The 20,881-nt window shown below is 40.5% G+C and overlaps 1 protein-coding gene across 1 annotated transcript in view; it reads left to right on the top strand.

The window, feature by feature from the left end:
- SS18 (SS18 subunit of BAF chromatin remodeling complex) overlaps nucleotides 1–20,881 on the top strand; it is a 465,179-nt gene that overhangs the window by 288,492 nt on the left and 155,806 nt on the right. Inside the window, exons 18-19 of the transcript XR_012513138.1 lie at nucleotides 12,780–12,962; nucleotides 18,568–18,661. The gene's annotated coding sequence lies outside the window, so the exon portion shown is untranslated. The remainder of the gene's footprint in view (nucleotides 1–12,779; nucleotides 12,963–18,567; nucleotides 18,662–20,881) is intronic.

Raw genomic sequence — 20,881 nt, forward strand, 5'->3', positions numbered from 1 at the left:
AGGAAGGGCCTGCAAGAGGTGTAAATCAAAGGGGAGAGGTGAAACGTTGTCCATATTCAGACATAGGTGAGGATGTGTTGAAACAAAAAGTCAAACTAAGGAGGGGTTTCAATTTTTTTTTTTTTTTTGGAGATGAAGTCTTGCTCTGTTGCCCAGGCTGGAGTGCAATGGCATGATCTTGGCTCACTGCAGCCTCCACCTCCCGGGCTCAAGTGATTCTCCTGCCTCAGCGTCTTGAGTAGCTGGGATTACAGGCATCCGCCACCACACTTGATTAATTTTTGTATTTTTAGTGAAGATGGGGTTTTGCCATGTTGGCCCAGCTGGTCTTGAACTCCTGGCCTCAGGTAATCCACCTGCCTTGGCCTCCCAAAGTACTGGGATTATAGGCATGAGCCACTGCACCTGGCTGGGTTTCCATTTTAAGATAAAGAAATAGTGGCACATTTATTCATTTAACAAACCTCAAGAACCTATTGTTTGCCAAGTACTGGGTAATTCTGAAGGGTAATGGTAAGTCAAAGAAAACTGAGATATCAATATTCTTCTGGGTGGGTAAGTTACAAAGACCCAATGTAATGTGCAAATTGATGAGTAGAGATTTGTACAGAGGACTATGGGGAGATGGAGAATGGACTTGGTAGTTGTGTGGAGAAAGGCTTTACTGAAGATGAGTTGGATTTCTCTCCGTGAAAAGCATTTCAGGCAGAGGAAACACTAGGTACTAAGGTCAAGGTGTGAGGAGGTGCACATGTGAGGGAGTGTTCGGTACGTATGCATTACAGGGCTGCATTTTCAGTTGTGAGGTGGGAAGAGTTAGCAGATCAGTTACAAAGGCAAGAGGCCAGGATGAAAACGGTTAGTGCTCTGCATCAAGAAATTTGGACCTTATCTCATAGGCAAAGATGGAATTAGAGAAGGACATGATCAGATTTGCATCCTGGGAAATGAACTCTTTTGAAGTGTGGAGGATGTATTGAAAAGTGGAAAGAAAGATTGGCAGGAGGGAGCATAGGAAGTTATGGTAATGCCTCCGGAGAGCATCAGGGAGAGCCTGACACACACAGAGACAGGGAGGATAAAGAGTAGGGAAAAGTCCTTGACTGTGCCTGCTCCAAGCTAAATGACCAAAGTAGTTAGAGCACCTCCTTTCAATGATTCGCAAACTTCTGCCACACCAGATCACCGGCAGTTCCTGCCCTGACTGTGCCTTTGCAAATGCACTTCCTTATGCTGGAAACAATGCTGCTGACCCCTTGTCTGGGCAGCTAACTTCTACTTTCACTTCAGAATTTCTCTCCAGCATTAGCTCCTCTGGCAAGCCCCATTCCCCCTTGTTTGGATTCCCGTAGAACCCTATCTACCCCTAATGAAGCAATGACCACAGTGCCTGGTCCTTGGTTCCGGCCTTCTTGACTGTTGAGGGGACTATGTTTTACAATATAGGACATCAAAGTGGCCACTGTGCAATGGGCACTCTCTGGATCTCCTTTGAATGGACAAAAGCAACAGTGTGTCATTTTATCAAATAGTTCTACAAAAGGAAATGAAGAGCCTGTTGTCCTAGGAAATACTGCTGGGTAAAACTTTTCTATTGATCCTGGACCTATGGACTGTAGCTAGAGTACAAAGTCTCGTAATGATGTCCTATGTTTTTCTTTTTGGTGATTTAGATTAATATGGACCCCCAGTAGAAGGAAGAAAGGCCCTAAAATTGATTGTCATCATATACGTTAATTATATGTATATGCAGAGAACCAGGCCAAAAAGTCTCCTTTATTACATCCTACATTTGAATTTTTATTTGACCAAGGTAACCAAGTGACAGTAACTGGCCCACTTTTCTATGTTGTAGAGTTACAGACACCGAACTGTAATGCATTGGCTCAGCCCTTTGAGGATTCCCTTAACATATGGTGTTATTTTATCTATCCCTAATTTACTTTAGAAAATGCATTGATCAGAGGCCACCGAATTGAACTTCCATTCACTGTACATAACACTGTATGGATGATCTGGAAATGCAATGAACCACTGGTTCTCTGTGCTGACTCTTCTGGTCCTAGTGAACATCCCTCTTGGATTTTAATTAATTAATTAATTAATTTATTTATTTATTTATGAGATGGAGCCTCACTCTGTTGCCCAGGTTGGAGTGCTGTGGCGCCATCTTGGCTCACTGCAACCTCTGCCTCCTGGGATCAAGCTGTTCTTCTGCCTCAGCTTCCTGAGTAGCTGGGACTACAGGCATGCGCCACCATGCACGGCTATTTTTTGTATTTTTAGTAGAGACAGGGTTTTACCACATTGGCCAGGCTTGTCTCAAATTCCTGCCCTTGTGATCCACCCACCGTGGCCTCCCAAAGTGCTGATATTACAGGTGTGAGCCACCGCACCCGGCCCCCTCTTGGATTTATTACAGTGATGACTTGATCCCTTGGTATTTCCCTATGGAGATGCTTTTGATGTCCCCAGATGGTCTCATTGTCTTGAGACCTCTGGTTTTTTGTCTTCAGTTGTTTCCGTGAAGAGTCTTTAAAGTAACCTAGACTGCTGGAAAGAGCAGTAAACTGTGTAAAGTCTTGGCTCTGTCCCCAAATAGCTGGATGACTTTTGAGAAGTCACCTCAATCTTTGGGAAAGAATTCCTTTCTAGGAAACAAGGTGGTCAGACTGAATGTATTCATTGTTCCATTCCAGAAACAATTTACGGTTATTGCAACCATTTATTTATCAACAGTTATTAACTGTCAGCTTGGTCAAAGCCCTGTTCTAGGCAAGGGAGAGACACCAAAAGAATAAAACCAGCTTTCAGGAGCTCACTGTTTAGCACAGCTATTTTGCCTCTGGAATTCTGGGGTTGTGCACTTTGATATTATAATACAAGGTGATATGGCTTTGAATCTAGAGTAGAGTCAGAAGGGAGTTTAGAGGCCATCTAATTAAACTTCCATTCTACTGTATGGAATGCTGTATGGATCATCTGGTTTTCATATTTTTCTTGAATGCTTTCAGAATGAGGAATTTATAATTTCTTTCCTAATTATAAGACAGTTCCTCCTGATATTGAGGTGAAAACTGTATCTCTGTGATGCACAAATTTTTTAAATTCCTTTACTTTGTCATCCATTCATTCCATTAGCAAGTATTTATAAAGCACCCTCCATGTATGGGGTGTGGTATTAGACCCTAGGGATAAAACAAAACAAAAAGATAGACTTGGTCCTTGCTCTGTGGATCTTATATCCCACCGGAGAGGCTGGCAATTAAACAAGCAATGATAATACATTCTGACAAATGCTGCAGTCGTGGAAATATAAATATGTTATAGCAATATACAACAAGGAATTCAACTCTAAACCCTAGTGATCAGTGAGATTCTTCAAGTCATCTGGGCCTAGATTTGAAGGACGCAGCAATGCTTGGTAATTTTAACTCCTTATAATAGTCTTTTTAAAAAACTTCAGCTTTTATTTTAGATACAGGTGCTGCATGTGAAGATTTGTTACATGAAAATATTGCCTGATGCTGGAGTTTGGAGCACAAATCCTGTCACCATGGTAGTGAGCATGATAGGTAGTGAGCATGATAGGTAGTTTTTTGAACCCACCGCTGACTCTCCAGCCTCTAGTAGTCCACAGTGTCCATTGTTTCCATATTTATATCCATGTGTGCCCAATGCTTAGCTCCCATTTGTAAGTGAGAATCTGTGGTATTTGGTTTTCTGTTTCTGCATTAGTTTGCTAAGGATGATGGCCTCCAGTCCTATCCATGTCGCTGCAGGGGGCATGACTTCATTCTTTATCATGGCTGTATAGTATTCTATGGTGTACATGAACCATATTTTCAATTTATTTATTAATTTTATGTGCAGAATGTGCAGGTTTGTTACATAGCTATACATGTGCCATGGTGGTTTGCTGCACCTGTCAACCATCATGTAGGTTCTAAGCCTGGCCTGTATTAGGTATTTGTCCTAATGCTTTTCCTCACCTCCCCCACTCCCTACAGTCCCCAGTGTGTGATGTTCTCCTCCCTGTGTCCATGCGATGAAACCATATTTTCTTTACCACAATAGTCTTTGAAACACTTGAAGATAGCACTTCCCTCAAGTGCTATCCCTCTAGTCTAAATATAAACTAATTATTTCATTGCTAATTTCCAGATCTTGTAAGTATGCTTCTAGCATCTTCTCATCTTCGAATTTACTAATTCAGTCACTTTTTTTTTTTTTTTTTTTTGAGACAGAGTCTTGCTCTGTCGCCCAGGCTGGAGTGCAGTGGCCATGATCTTGGCTAACTGCAACCTCCACTTCCCAGGTTCAAGCAATTCCCTGCCTCAGCCTCCTGAGTAGCTGAGATTACAGGCACATGCCACTATGCCCAGCTAAATTTTGTATTTTTAGTAAAGATGGGGTTTTGCCTTCTTGGCCAGGCCTGTCTTGAACTCCTGACCTGGTGATCCACTTGCATCAGCCTCCCAAAGTGCTGGCATTACCGGCGTGAGCCACCACAACTGGCCAATTCAGTCACTTTTTAAAGAAATAAATAAAATGTGTTTGGCCTAACATCTTAAGTGAACCCATTTTGGCTCGTAGTGATGATAATTTCTTCTCTCAAAGTGCTTACCAACCGTCTGTTTAATTATCCATTAGAGAATTTTATTTTTATTTTTATTTTTTTATTGCATTTTAGGTTTGGGGGTACATGTGAAGAACCTGCAAAATTGTTGCATAGGTACACACATGGCAGTGTGGTTTGCTGCCTTCCATCCCCTCACCTGTATCTGTCATTTCTCCCCATGCTACCTCTTCCCACCTCCCCACCTCCCTGTCCCTCCCCCATTTCCCCCCAATGGACCCCAGCGTGTAGTGCTTCCCTCCCTGTGTCCATGTGTTAGAATTTAATTGAGTATCAGTATCAAGATTTATCAAGCATTTACTATTTAAAATCAATTCCTTTCCCTATTTGTAGTTTTCTGGCCTCTCTGGTTCTAAAAGATTTTGAACAAATCACTGAAAGTGGTTCTCCAATTGTATTTGCAAACTGTTTCTCCTGGGAGTAATTATCAGAGCCAAGTTACAATTTTCCCATTATCTCCATAATCTTACCTTTGGTTGTACCTTAATTTTGTCTGTTCTTCCCTTTTCTGTTTGATGATCACCCTTCTTGGTAAAGATGAGTGCAAAGTAAAAGCCATTTATTTTGCCCCACTTGATAATATTGCAGCATCTTCACTAACCAAAGATAGCATTCCTTTTATTTGTCATGTCTTTGTTTTGAATACAACACAGTAGATGTGTTTCTGTCTTTGCACTTTTTGCCAGGCTAAGTTTACTTCTTTTTACTTCTTTTTCTTTTCTTTCTTTTCTTTTTTTATTTGAAAACAGAGTTTTGCTCTGTCACCCAGGCTGGAGCACAGTGGCATGATCTCAGCTCACTGTAACCTTTGCCTCCTAAGTTCAAGTGATTTGCCTGCCTCAGCCTCCCTAAACTGGGATTACAGGCTTCTGCCACCACACCCAGCTAATTTTTGTATTTTTAGTAGAGATGGGGTTTAACAATGTTGGCTAGGCTGGTCTCGAACTCCTGATTTCAAGTGCTCCACCTACCTCAGCCTCTCAAAGTGCTGGGATTACAGGTGTGAGTCACTGTGCTTGGCCTAAGTGGTCTCTGGCCTGTGGTCTCTGTGGATCTTATCTTGTGGTCCATTGTCTCCTCCTCTTCCTCCTCCTACTCTTAACCTTGGGTTATGTAACTGTCCTTTCTTTTTCATTCACACACTTAAAAAATGGATTTATTGGAGGATACTCTAAGCAACGACTGTGATTCCTTAGGATAATTCCTCTTTGTTAATACTATTCATAATTATATAATCAGCTTTTCATTTTTAGTGCAACTAACACTTCTTGGGCTACATTCCTTTTTAGTGTTGTATTTTCCCTGATTTTGTTTTAAAATATTCTCTTCTAAAATCTAAGATGCATTGATCTTATGGGATAAAGAAAAGGGAAGAGCGAGTACTTATTTTCTTACTGTGGTTGATGCCCAAGTTATTTACCTTACTCATTTTCTCAACGTTCTTTGGGGTTGGTTTGATTGTTTTAATTGTTGGAATGCATAACTGAAACTCAATATATTGTCCAAATTTGTAAAGAGAAAAACTGGGATTTGAGCCTCAGTCTCTCTGCCCCCAAAGCTCTTTCTAATGTACCATAGGCTACGTCACAGGCACATCTATATTCTTTCATATTCCACAGAAGATGGATTGTTACTACTTCTTCAGAAAGCCAGAATTCACTCTCCTTGGAAGATAAATGGAGATCCACAGGTGTGAGTTCTATAATTTCTTCTATGTATTACATTCTTCCACTCAATGATATCTTGACATAAAATGTGGCCTTTTATAATTTTTTTATAATCTTTGTAATTTTTGGTAGCCCATGTGGGTGATCATACAGTATAAAGGAGAAGCCCCTAGGGATGAAACAATGTAGTCAGTCTGGATGTGCTGTAATCCCGGCACTTTGGGAGGCCAAGGTGGGTGAATCCCTTGAGGCCTGGAGTTCCAGACCAATCTGAGCAATACAGTGAGACTCTGTCTCTACAAAGAAAAAAAAAAAAAACAATTAGCCAGGCATGGTGGTGCATGCCTGTGGTTCCAGCTACTCAGGACGCCGATTCAGGAAAATTGGAAAATTGCTTGAACCCAGAAGGTCATGGTTGCAGTGAGCTATGATTGCACCACTACATGGGAGCCCAGGCCACAGAGTGAGACTCCATATCCAAAAAAAAAAAAAAAAACCAAAAACAAAAACAAAAAACTGAGTCAAAGTCAAAGCCTTTGGTATTGGTATTAGTTCTGTAGTAATTATTTATTGCTGCGCAATATTACTTAGCTACTTACAACACAGACTTATGTCAGTTTCAATAGATCAGGAATCTGGGCAAATCTTGGTTGTGTCCTGTGCTTCAGAGTCTCAGGAGGCTGCCTTCAAGCTGTCAGCCAGGTCTGTAGACTCATCTGAGGCTTGACTGGAGAAGAATCCACTTCCAGCACTCAGTTCCTTTCAGGCTGCCAGACTGAGGGCCTAAGATTCTTGCTGCCCATCCGCTGGACGCTGCCCCCAGTTTTTTGCCACTTCAGCTTAGGTGCTAGTGGCAAGGAACTAGCCACTAGCACTGAAAATGGGTCTTTCCAGAATGGCTGCTTTCTTTCTTGAAGCCAGCAAGGGAGATACTCTCCTCCGAAGACAAGGATCACAGCCTTATGTAAAGTAAGCACATGCACAGAGTCATGGACATCCCATGTCTTTTGTCATATGTGATCAGTTAGAAGCGGCTCACAGTCCTGCCCACACTCAGTGGGAGGGAACAGCACAGGGGTGTGAATGTCAGGAGATGAAATCATGGAGCCCATTTCACGGCACTTCTGGCTCAGCTTTCATTCTTTTGGATATCAAGACACACTTGGCAGTCCTTTGAGGATTTTCCTTGCCAACATTCTCCGCAACTACCACGGACATACCTGTTCAGTTTTTTAAAATCTTATTTTTCTCTAATGTTAAATCTGCTATCCTTCTGTGAACTTTCAGCATGTAACAAGTTCTTTCAGTTAGAATGTTTTAATCTTCCTGTTTTTAGCATACACACACACACACACACACACACACAGAGTACAGCATACTTTAGCATCCCCTCGCAATCCCTACCAAAGATTAGCAAACTGTCTGGTCCCCATGGTCACATGTGACATTCTGCCCCTGACCTATGGCTACTGCTCATAAGTCACTTCCCAGATTAGAATTCTTTTCTTCCCATAAATATTAAAGGAAGGAAATTTGCTTCTTTCACCATGACCTTTCTAGTCTTCCAGGTTTGTTTATGTGCTTTAAAGAATTCATTATATCTCTTGCAGGAACTTTGGCCAATTTCTTCATTATACCCTACAAGAAATAGCCTGTGGTCAAGTTAATTCAAGGGAGAATGCATGAAGTCTGCAGTGCTGGCAGGCCGGAATGACAGTATTGACCCAAGTCTCTGCTGTTATCAGCCAAGTAGACCATTTATGTTGTAAAGAAAATCAGCATGGCTGGAACCTTAGTTTTAATGGGCTTGAGTTAGTATTTGCTTTTTTGGGCTCTTGTTCCCACCCAATATATTTTATTTTATTACAGGAAAAATAATGTAGGACTTAGGCAAAAACAATGAAATAATTCAGAGACTGGTGCTTTTTTTTTTTTAAATATATTTGTAGCTGGATCAAATATTCATAAGATGTAGATTCATAGGTATATTTCTTAGATGGGAAGTGCGTGGACCACTAATGCTTCCTCACAGTGTATTTGACAGAGCCTGAAGTCAGGCAGCCCTGGACTTGGTATTCACGTAAAGAAGCTCTCGGTACCATTGCCTTCAAATCCATTCTCTCCTATCTCCATCCCTGCTGCTTGATACTTGATGTGGCACCCTTGACAATGAATGGAGCGTCAAACACACCTTTTGTCCTTGATGGTGTTTTGAGTATCCCTTTTAGTAAATTTTTAATGACCCTTTCAATTAAGGGCCCAACAACATTTGACAGAATGTACCCTTGTCTAATACCAGCACTTAAGCTGAAGTGGTGTTTTTAGACAGCAATTAGTATCCACAATGCTGTCATGGTATTTGTGAACATACTTTAGGGTTGACCTTAATGATCCCATTACAATAGGCTCTGCTTTTTTCACAAATGTGATGGTTTTGCTTTTATGATACTGTGGAGAAGCTCTGGATTTTGGTTTTGATTAGAAGGGAACAAACTCATGTGCTTCTCTCTTCTGGGCCTATGACTTGGCAGAGTCAGATCTGTTGAAGGTCTTTCATGGTTTCCCTATGCAGCCCGGTGGTGCAGTGCGAGAGAGGGCTGCAGCTATTATGTGTGAAACCACGAGGAGGTGGAGATGCTACGGCGATGCCTTTTGTGAACCTTTAGGTAAGATGAAAGGTCTTGCGGAAATTTCCAAAAACGGTAGGCATGACACAGTGTCTCAGACAATGATTGTCTCATCCATAAAACAATTTTGAGTGCCCTCAACTGTGTGTAAGCTCCTTCTAGATGTGTAACTGCTATCACCTTTGGTTTGAGTGGGTAAAATGTACATAGGCAAGTTGAGATAAGCAATTATTCAGAAAATATAGCCCAAAATACTCTTGGACATGAGAGAAGTGGAAATGTTTTGTTGCGGTTATTTATCATTATTCTGGTTGGCATTGCAAAATCTTATCTTGGGGCTTTGTTTTTATGGGAGTGAAGTAGCTACAGGTGATAGCTTACATATGGCAGAGCCCAGTGCCGTTAGAAGTTGGCTATTGAGAACAGAGGGCAACCAGGAGGCTAAAAGACCCCGAATGAATGCGTGACCTCCTTCTGGATCTGAGGAGAAAAGTATCATTGATCTTTTTTATTCCTGAATCTTGAGTGCTTTGAGGGCATTTTATAGTTAAATGCTTATGAAAAGAACATATTCTTCTGTAGGGTGTCTATATCGCCACCTACTATGGTGTTGAAGTCTATCTTAGTGGTTGATTTCTCACTTTCTCTATGAGGAACATGCCGTTGCACAGCTGCGGGGAGTGCAGTAGCATTCAGTGAAGTTTTCCTTACATTAATTTGTTCTGTCTTCAGACTATATTTATGCTTTCTCTGTTTGTTTTCCCACCAACTGGGGTTTGAGTTCTAAACAAAAGGCATAAAACCTCAGATGACATGGATTCCACACTTCTGTATTATGATCAAATTTACTTAATATTTGCCCAAAGAAAGTACCATTTAAATGTAATACGTTGGCATATTTACATACATTTCTGCTTGTTCCACTAACTTGCTTTCATAGCCTGGTGTATTCTATCATCCTTTTCTGTCTCAGGCCCTTTAGATACCTGATTCCTTCTACCTGGAATGCTCTTTTCTTCTTTTTGCCTGGTTAATTCACCTTTAAAATTTACCTCAAAGTAGCTTTTCAGAGACTCTTACATGAAACTCTGGTTTGCCACTTAACTCCTTCCGTTTCGCCACTAAAAACTCGACATCTCTTCTTTGTGGTCCTAGTCCCAAATATAATTAAACAGTATATTAGGCAACCAGTTTAACATCTGAATCCCCAGGTAGAATATACATGCCTTGAGATGGGCTGCTGTCTTATTCATAGTTCTACTTGACACTTCTCACTCAGGTTCTTGTAGTAGAAGCTGCTCAGTTACTATTTATTGGATGATTGAATAAATATTGTGTGAAAAATTTGATTTTGAAAAAAATCTGACATTTTTCTACTACTAAAGCACAGAAATTATACTTGAAGTCTAGTTTGTGGCTTCAACTGCCACCAGTTCTCTGATGTCTAACACATTTCTATTCCCAAATTGTCCCCTGAACTCTACATCCATTTAACCAACTCCCTATAGAACATCCTCATCTGAACTTAAAAGATATCTCTTAATCTCAACTTAGCCCAAATGGAATTCATGATGACTTATTGCTCCTTCTCCTCAAAATCTGTTTCTTCTCCTAATGCATTGTCTTGATTAATAACACTATTATCCACCCAGTTGACTGTAAAGTGATGCAACCCTGACCCCTGTGCTTCCATATTCATGCCATGTTTTGTTTCCAAAGTTTACCATTTAACAAGATGAGCTTCTCAGGTTAACAGGGATGTTTTCCCATCAAGAATAGTAAGTGACAGAATTTCCCAGACAGATCCTTCAAACAAGAGCTCGAGGTCCATTAAGAGATCTGCCAGTCATCTTAATATCTTTCCTCTCTCCCCCAATTCTTACCTCAGTCACTGAGTCTTGTTCATTCTGCTTGTGAAGTGTCTGTCTGGTGCCTTCTCTCCTTCTGGTGAGCTAGTACCTTATGAGCTCAGCTAGTACCACTGCATCAACTCCCAGTTGCACTCCCGGCTGCTAGTCTTGCTTTCTTCCGGCCTCCCAATTGCAATGCAAATGCTGTATCGAAGATAAATCTGGTGTTGGCTGTACCCTACCCTGCTTAAAACCGTCAAAGGCGGCTGGGTGCCGTGGCTCACACCTGTAATCCCAGCACTTTGGGAGGCCGAGGCTGGTGGATCACGAGGTCAGGAGTTCAAAGCCAGACTAGCCAACATGGTGAAACTGTGTCTCTACTAAAAAAATACAAAATTAGCTGGGCATGGTGGCTCGTACCTGTAATCCCAGCTACTTGGGAGGCTGAGGTAAGAGAATTGCTTGAACCGGGACCAGGGAGGCAGTAGTTGCTGTGAGCTATCTCACCACTGCACTCCAGCTTTGGCTATAGAGCAAGACTCCATCTTAAACAAAAACAAAAACAAAAACAAAAACAAAAACAAAAACAAAAAAAACCAAAAAAACCCTCAGAGACTCTCCTGAGACAGCCACTCCTCCATGTTCTTCATGATCTTCTCTTTGGCAATATTCGTGACTTCAGATCCCAGCACTTCTCTTCACATGGAACCAACCACTTGCAGTTTCCCATGCATTATATCTTCTTTCCTGCCTCTTGGCACTTACACGTGGAGTCCTCTGCTAAAATGCAATTTCTCAGTAACCTTGCACATTGTTTTTGTTTGTTCGTTTGTCTTTGAGACAGGGTCTTGCTCTGTCACCCAGGCTGGAGTATATTGGCACAATCAGGGCTCACTGCAACCTTGACCTCCCAGGCTCAAGCAGTCCTCTCACCTCAAATGCACTTTTGATTATGTATTTCTAATTCATAATAATGAAAGTATGATTCTAATTTGAATTAAAATAGAGCTGAGAATAGCTATTGGGAGAGAAGAAGAGTCTTTTCTCATACATTTTTTTTTTTCAGAATGGAAAAAATGTGTTTGGATCTTGCATCTGAAGAGAAATTAAATGTTAAATAAAAACTAATACATGACAAGCAAGCAGGGTCTCATCTTGTAGAAGAGGGGTACTATATATTCTGATATATTTTGAAATAGACCAAAAAACTAAGGTTGGATAATTATCTTTCATAACTATATTTGGAGGGCATTGCCATTGATGGACGTTTTAGTCTAATGGAAAAACTTGCTGAATAGGATCCCATATAGTTCCATGTTTAATAAGCTGGATTCTAGAAGTGTATCCAGTCTCATGCGACTTAAGTTACACCACAATCCTTCATTCTCTGAGGAATAAACCAGCTGTGAAATCACTCTTTACAGCTCACACTTTTCTCAACATTTGTACCAAAAGTATTCTCCTGAGCGATGAGAAAAATTATGGTATCTTAGGTCTTGTGAAGGATATGCCGAATTTTAGTTTTTGCTAAGAATACATGAAAAATGAAATATGTCTGGAGCAGTTATCATACTCCTGGATGAAGCATTAGATGATGAGCTATCCAGTTACGTTACAGTTGATGGCACCATCTTGGATTTATTCCTCACCCCCAGATTTGTCAGGTTGGACTTGAATTGTTGAATGCCAAATTGCCTTTCATAAAAGAAGCATTGTTTGTTGGCAGTCTATGGCAGAGGTCCCCTCTGGTGAACTGTTTATCCCTCAGTGCTAAGTGGACTTCTCATCTCTAAATACTTAGCCCAGGACATGGCATATAAAGCCTCAGTAGAAAAAAAAAAGGTGGGGGGGCGGTGCCTGTAGAGGCTAGGACGAAACCACAGCATCTTTGAAGTTGCACAATTTGTGTGGTTATCTAAAACATATCTTTTAGTGGCCACAATGTAAACCTTCCTTTCTTTTGTGTTCATTTGTTTTTTTTTTTCTTTACTTTGAGGGTGAGAAGATGCAAGAACTTATAACTGCAAACTTTAAAGAGAAATGGCATTTTCTCTTGTACTTCGGAAGTAGCCAGGGATGAATGAGCTTTACCCTCATGGACTACAGATCCAAGTTCCTGGCGTTCCAAACAATCAGTGCTGGTGCAAGAGGTCCATGGTTAACTTTGAAGAGTTTTAGGGTAAGAAACATGCATTTTTTTCTTCTACTGTAAAAAACACCATATGGTCCTGTAGAAAATGATACAACATAATTTTGTGCATTATCTTTTAATAGCATTTATTTATTATATGATCTCTTTTTGATTTTGACTTTGTGCTGTCTCCCTTATACAGGTAAGATATTTTCAAGGCAGTCACTTTATTTTGATGATCTCTCTATCTTTTGTGCCTTTATATAACAAATGACTGTGATTTGTGATTATGGACTAAATTAGCAGCAGAAGATACTATAAGCATCATACCAGGTCTACAGTTACATAGACAATAACAACATACGCAGGAGGTTTTAGACTATTCTGTAACAAGCAGCATAGTTCTTTAGAGCAGCTTTAATTGAGAAAAGGCAGGGATTTATTTTTCTTCTAGATCCAGAGCAAATGAATATGCAACTAAAAGTTTTCTGTCTTAATGTTAGTTTGAATATGCAGCTAAATATTTTCTGCTTTGATTTTAGTTTGATAATTGATTCATCGACAGAAAAAAGAGTAACATAAAATAGCATTAAGAAGCTCAACATTTTTCTGGAATGGCTAAGAGGATGTGGCCCTTTTATGATCTCAATTTCAGATAAAGCTGTTAAAAAATTGGAGAATGGTAGTTCAGCCATAGATGGCACATCAAGCTTCTTCATGATTTTTACCAGCATTATCTAAATGCGGTAACTGATATCAAATTGCAAGACAGGAGGCCTGGCAATAGAACCTTGCAGCTCATCTCTCTTTAGATGGCATATGGGGAAGACTGATGACAGCTGGATCCTGGAAAACCATTGCACAGTGATAGAAACAGCTGAAAGGCTGAGTAAGGTACTTTCTATTAATATACAGTAAAGAATTTTGGACTATACACTCCAGGCCTAGGCTTCTGGGAAGTGGTGAATAGGCCAATTGCATGCATAGATGATCAGATGAAGGATCAACTCATTTGGAGCGAAAGGCTCAAGGCCGAGATGGAGCCACACCAAGAATGGCCAGGAGGTGGGTCAACTACCCACAGGTGCAGCAAGGGGAGGATGATGGACTTGGCCATGGTATGACAGTTTCACTTAGGAATAGGGAGGTCAGTCTGTGTATAGCAGCTCTAAATTCCCAGATGAATTCTTCTGCTGCAGGCTTCAGTTTACAAGTGAATTCAAGAGTCTTAATTCTATATCCTGACTCTCAGAACTCTTAAGAACTGTATTGTAGATAAGTTACTTAACATTTTTGTGCCTCACTTTTGCCATCTGTAAAATGGGGTAATAATTGCACCAAAACATGCAAAGCAGGGTTGTTTAGGGCATTGAGTAAGATAACAAAGTAAGGGGCTTAGAAGTGTGCCTGGCACAAATGAGCCACTCAACAAAGGTCAGTTATTATTATTTCAGAATTTGATGAATGGGAAGAGATCTTTCCAAATTGGAAGGTTACAATCAGCAACGTTCTTTATGTCATATGATTTAGAGAAAGAAGGTTTAGATATTTCTCCTCTAGTACACAGATATTTTAAAATTATGATCCCTACATTCCACAAACATTTACTGATGAATTTCAATGTGCAAGATGCTGAGTGCTACTGACAGTAGAGTTGAATCAGCCTTCTACCCAGTAGAAGGAAAAGTCTCGTGTTTATTTATCTGGCTTTTGTTCTCTCTTTTTCTTTCATCTACCTCTCACATATAAAATTTATTCGTTTTCCTGGTTGATCGGGTAGCACAAAATGCCGGAGTTGGACAAATAGCATCATGTTGCTGTTCACAGCTGGTTAGACGAGGCTGAATATCACACTTGCCTGGGGTTGTTTGGAACCTATTATGGTATAGCTTGTATCTTGACATAGTAGACGGTTTACCTTTACCACCTTTACCACCCTTCAGCTCCATACATTAGTCCAAAAGCACTTCAGTAGCACATAGTAGGTTCATGGGAGATACTCAGTAAATCTTTATTGAATGAGTAGAAAGCCTTGCTAACGGCACCTGTGTGACCACATGATTCTTTTGGTTACCTGAATCAGGAAGGGCTTTTATTTCCATTCATTCCTAGAGAAAAGGCACTCTTCTGATGAAAGGGAGTCACAGCTGGTAATAGCAAAATTGCAAAGTGGCTTTTTGAGGTGAGCACTCAGAAAAAACGAATTGTTTTTCTACATGAAATATGGAGCTGGTTCTGATGACCAGAACCTTGGAGATTGATGTCACACTGTCAAAAATCCAAAATGTTGAAAGTATTCTCTCTTGGTGAATCTCAGCAGAGACAGGCACTCTCATACATTGCTGGTGCTAGGGAAAAATGGCATAAACCTAATGGAAGGAACTAGGCAATAGCCAGCTGAATTACATACATACTTAGCTATTGACTAGCAAGCCTAGAAAGGGGGTTGCGAAGTGTGCATATAATTATCCACTGACTACCAATCCCTTTTCTAGGAACCCATCTCAAAGATAAATTGACAAAAATACAAAGCACATTTATGCATGCCTATTTATTGGAGCACAATTTGTAATTTCAAAAGACAAAAAAACCCCTACTGTCTATCAACAAGGATTTAAATGACTAAGCTATGGCACAATGATACAGTGACATGTAGCACTCCCGGAGTACTATGCAGCTGTAAAAAGAAATGTGGAATATCTTTATAGACTGCTCAGGAGTGGTCTCCTAGGTAAATGGAAATAGCGGAGTGCAGAACACTATGCGATAAGGTATCTCATATCTAAGAAAGAGGTGGAATAGGAATATCTAAATATATTTGCTTATACTTAAATCACGGAAGGATAAACTAAAAATTAATAAAAATGGTTACCCCTAGAAGGAGAAAAGGACAGAGAAGACAGGACCAGTGCTTGGTAGGACTGACTTTTGAAGTAGGTATATGCTTTACATAATTATTAAATAAGATAAAATCAAAATGAGCAAGCCCTACAAATCAAAAACAAAATGAAACAAGTTAATTTTTAAAAATGCATTCCTTACTATGCAGCCGAGCTCAAGCCAGGATGATCCTAAAAACTTTATTTTGTTCAGACCCAGAAGCTGAGCTGAACTCGGGTTGATGAGAGCAAGCGTCCTGGAACTCTGGCTTGCCTGCCTGTCTTAGCTGATTGACCACTTTTCATCACCCCTCCTTTCTTTATCTGGAAGATGAGCATCTCACAGGCATAAAAAATGAGTCTCTAACAAAGCCAACAATAATGCAGTTCTAAAAAGGCATACTGTAATTGTGTCATCTGGTTAGATTTACTAATGAATGGAGAAAAAAAAGGAGAATAGCAGATTAGGATTCCTGAAACTGATCCCCGTGTTCCCTGGAAGATGGATTTGGACCCGCAGGACTGAAGCTCTGTCGATGAAGAAGTCTTTGGTGCCTCTGAGCTGTCCTTCCTTGGACATTGTCCTTGGAGCTCTGTTCCTTATATGAACTTGCCATGCTGAAAAATGGCATCTGGCTCCACAGCAGAGCTCGCCAAAGGAGTCAGTCCCAGCTTTCAGGACAGCTTTCCTCAAAGTCATTCTGGATGAAGATTCCAAAGCATTGCTTCTAGCACTTTAAAAGTTTCTTTAGCCATGGGTAGAAAGTAGATGGTGCTGCAAAGCTGCCAAAACAGTATTCAAGTTTCCCTCTTGGAACAGCTAGAGGAGCCAGCTTCTTAGGAGGCAGCCTGCTGCTGCGGGAGGATACGGGGGCCCCAGCAGCATTGAGAAGTCTCTGACTACCCTGAAGTTGGAGACTGTCCCGGGGAATCTATGCAGTGTAAGCTCGGGCGGGCCAAATGGCCACTCAGAACTGCCAAAGGCTGCCTGGATCGCTAGTTCACATAAGCTCGGGCTCAGCAGGCTAAGCTGCTGGCATTTGTTCAGTGGGGGAAAAATAAAATAAACTTTGTGTGGCAAGTGATAACCCTGACATTTCAATGTATTTACCACAATGTTGTTTCCTGGAGTCGCAGAGTACGACAAATTAGAATTATAAACACCATCCAATTTTCCTAACAGCTCTTGTGAGTTCTTAGAGAAAATCAAATCACCTTAGTCAATCAAAGGCAGCTTAAATGCCACTATGCTGCTCTCCCTGAAGAGCTAAAAGCACCTATCATTCCTGTGTAGTGGTACGACTCCTTCAGGATGGTAGAGACTAAACACTTTTGTGTAAATATAAAAATATACAAATCAAGTCTACAAATACTGTACTGAAACATGGTTACGTTTCAGAGCTCGGACCTAAAATCTGATACAATACTTAAGTTTTCTTGGGAGTCTAGGAATGAAGAAAAGCACGTAATTATCCTTTATTTTTGCTTGGAGAGTGCATTTTTGCATGCATTAGTGTCACTCTACATGTATGTAGGAATTTAAAATTGACGTGAACTCATGATTGTACATGAGATGTTCAATTGGAGGCCTACGGGTGTTTTATGAGGGGACTCTTTCTCTGTGAGAAGCCAGATGCTCAGAAGGCTGCTGGAAGGAAATACTTCATTCCAGTCAACCTTCTCCTAAGCGGGAAGCAGAGAGGCCCACACTCCTCTCGTGGCCACGGGTTGTGGTAATTGCTGATACTTGGATGAGCTGTCAACGTGATAACTGTTTGTCATGTCCCACTTAATTGGAGCCCCATAGAACAATAATGAAGTACCCTCTCCATGCAGATGACTTTGTGATTGATGACCCAGCTGAGGAAATCATTTACAAATACAGGCCAAAATTCAGCCTGGTGATGGATCTCATCTGATATTCTCTTGGTCTTTAGAGTGTGGCTCTTTGATTGACACTCATGGTATTGAGATAACCCAAGAGAAAAATCTTGCCTCTAGACACAACAAAGGCCCCTAAATTGACTCACTCTTATTAAATAGGCGAAATTTTGTTAGCTTCTTTTCAAGCTGACTGAAGGTTTAGTGTATATATATTTTTAATGCTGTGTGAGTGAAAATAATACATTGAAAGTAATATCAGTTGATTGACGTTATAAAAAATTGAGTTCCATTTGCACAGGGTCGTTTCTCAATTAGATGTTCAGAAGAGGGTGCTGGTAGCCCTGGTAGTCCTGGCATAGTGATGGCTCCTTTGGGAGGAGGTGTTGTAAAGGGCACAGAGGATATGTTGCTTTCATAATCAATTTCCATTCCCACAAGCTTTCCCAACTCCTTTCAACAATGAATTGAGTAACATAACAATACATTTTTTTTTTGGTGTTCAAGTTACTCACTGTTAGAAATAATTGGGTTAATTTAAAAATTATAAATGAAAGAATATTTCAAGAAAGTGTGACCTAATCACCTGTGGCAGTCATTTGTAGAGAAAGATGCTATCAGGGCTAAGAAGGGTGATTGAGTGCTGTTTAAAAAAATAATCAAGTGGGCAAGTATTCATCAGGGGCTGCTCTCAATAGCTTATTCTCAATAAAGGCAGGGGAATCAAACAGAGGGTTCAGTAAACAATGAAAAGAAGAAGAATATCAAATTATTAGTGTTGTCTGTTGCAATGTGAAGTGCAATGCATTTATATGATGTAGGCAGGTTCCTGTATTTGTATTTTCCCTTTAGAACCATATTAAATTGAATTAATGTTTATCTGCTACATTCAGAACTTAGAAGTGTGTTCCTGAGGATCTTGAGGAAAGAACATAGAGCAACCAACGATGATGTACAGTGACCTATGACATCTCATTCAATTACAAAGTGAGTATAGGAAAATCCATCCCTTCATTTACCATCATCCATTAATTCTCACAATTACATATTGAGGGACTACTAGGTAACAAAAGTTCAGACTAAAGTTATCAAATCTGCTGTAAAATGCACACTGTTATAGGTATTCCATATATAAATGCATGCTTACATGCCTTCATTGGAGTACTGTTGAGTACCTGTTATGTGTAAGGCGCAGTGCTAGATATGACTGGAGCATAGGAATGAATTGGAAACAATGCTCTCCTCTTTAACAGAGTAGCTAGCTGAACATGTGAGTTCTGAGGTGGGTAGAGCTTGCTTTAGAGAAGCTGCGGTGGGGTAGACAGCATTCGAACTGGTTCTTGAAAGCTAGATTGGAATTCCCTAGGTAGAGATGGGGAAAGAGAAAGTAGAGGGAACTTTCTAAGGAAATGTTCAGAGGTGGAAAATGGCAGGGAGAAAATGTTTAAGGATGACCATTTGATGGGCACAGCGTGGGTGCATAATGATTGCATGAGCTGAGCAGAACAGCTGCAGGAGAGGAGGGAGCAGGTCGTAGCAGGCTTCCTTTCAATCCTGGAGTAGAGAGTGGGAGCTCTGCATTCACACATTGGTGCAGCATTTGTGTTTCTTGTGGAAAGAATAAGAAGATCAGAGCTGGGCTATAACAACCTTTATCAGATGGTGGAATGAGGACTGTCTTTAAGAGGGGCAGGCTTAGGCAGGGAGACGAACCGTGCAGGCAGTTTGCAGAGACCCAGGTAAGAGGATGTGATAATTACAGAACATGGAGGGTAAGGAAGGAGAGGCCAAGATGGCGTCACTGAGTGGGGAGAGGGACAGGCAGAGACCGGGAGTGTTTGGGACTAAAGATGGTAAGTTCCACTTTATATCGTATGAACAAAATGCACATCAATTTCTCCTGAAAGCAGAAATGGCCTTACTCCTAGAATCAAATGGTCAATAGTTCCCTAAAGTTAACGATGCTCAGGGAGTGATTTACCATGGCAGGGAAAAGCAGCCTTAGGAGTGCCAACATGCCTTTCTCATCATCAGATTTCAGGAATCACAGACAGGACTGTGTCTAAGTGGAGACAGGTAAATAAAGCTTACTCTCCCCAGCCCCCCTGCGCTCCACACTAATGGAGATCCAGCTGCTGGGAGCGGTGGGAGCAGAGGTGATGTTCGTGGGATTCTCTTGCCACCAGCCCTGTCTCCTGGGGAGCCGTTGAGTTAGTGGAATCCCAAGTGGAAGAGAGGATGAAATGGCATTGGCATGCCTTCATTCCCTCAGACATTAGCCAGCCGCGGCTTGCTGTTGTCCATTTTCTGCTCACCTTCGTTGTCTGGCAGGTCCTTTTCGTTTTGCCTTCTCGTATTTGTTTCCCTTCCCCCGTTTTCCAGATAATTCTAACCTGATTGGCTCTCCCATCCTCTCTTCTTTTACTCCTCCATTTTGCTATATTCCTGCTTCTTGCCTTGTTTTTATTTTTTATTATGAACTACTCCAAACGTACAGGAAAAAAAAAATCATTGAGAATAAGGAATGTAACAAACACCCACTTACGTACCATGGAACTTTAACAAATGTTTACAAAGCAAACTTACTGGCTTTGGATCTTTTCTTAGTGAAATAAAAATTCTATCTCTCTATCTGTCTATCTGTCTATCCATCAATCATCTATCCATTCATCCATCAACATAGTTAAAGCCCGCTGTGAATTATACCTCCTTTATAACATAACAATCTCTTCTCCAGACGTTAGCACTGTCTTGAGGGCTAACATTGTACTTCTTATGCATGTTTTCATGCTAATAGAATCACTACATATATACTACATACAAACATTAAATGGTATTGTTTTGTATGTTTTCAGCCTTACATTGATAATATATATATATTCTATAACTGGCCTGTTTTTTTTTTTTTTTTTTTTGCTTAACCTAATATTTTTGAGATTTATCCATGTTGATAATTGAAGTTCTAATTCATTTATTTTGATTGCTGTATGAAGTCCTTTGTATTAATATACTACAATTTATTTAGCCAATTTGCGCTTAATGAACATTTAAGTTGTTTCTGATTTTTTCCCTCTGCTACAACAAAAATTGCTGCAGTAATCATTCTTGAGCATGTCACATGTGCCAGAGAATTTCTCTGAATTATATACCAAGAATTGGACTTTTTAGCCTGTGAAGCATGCTGTTCTTAATTATTGTTGCCATATT

This window comes from Saimiri boliviensis, chromosome 13, assembly GCF_048565385.1.
Source record: "Saimiri boliviensis isolate mSaiBol1 chromosome 13, mSaiBol1.pri, whole genome shotgun sequence".
NCBI lineage: Eukaryota > Metazoa > Chordata > Mammalia > Primates > Cebidae > Saimiri > Saimiri boliviensis.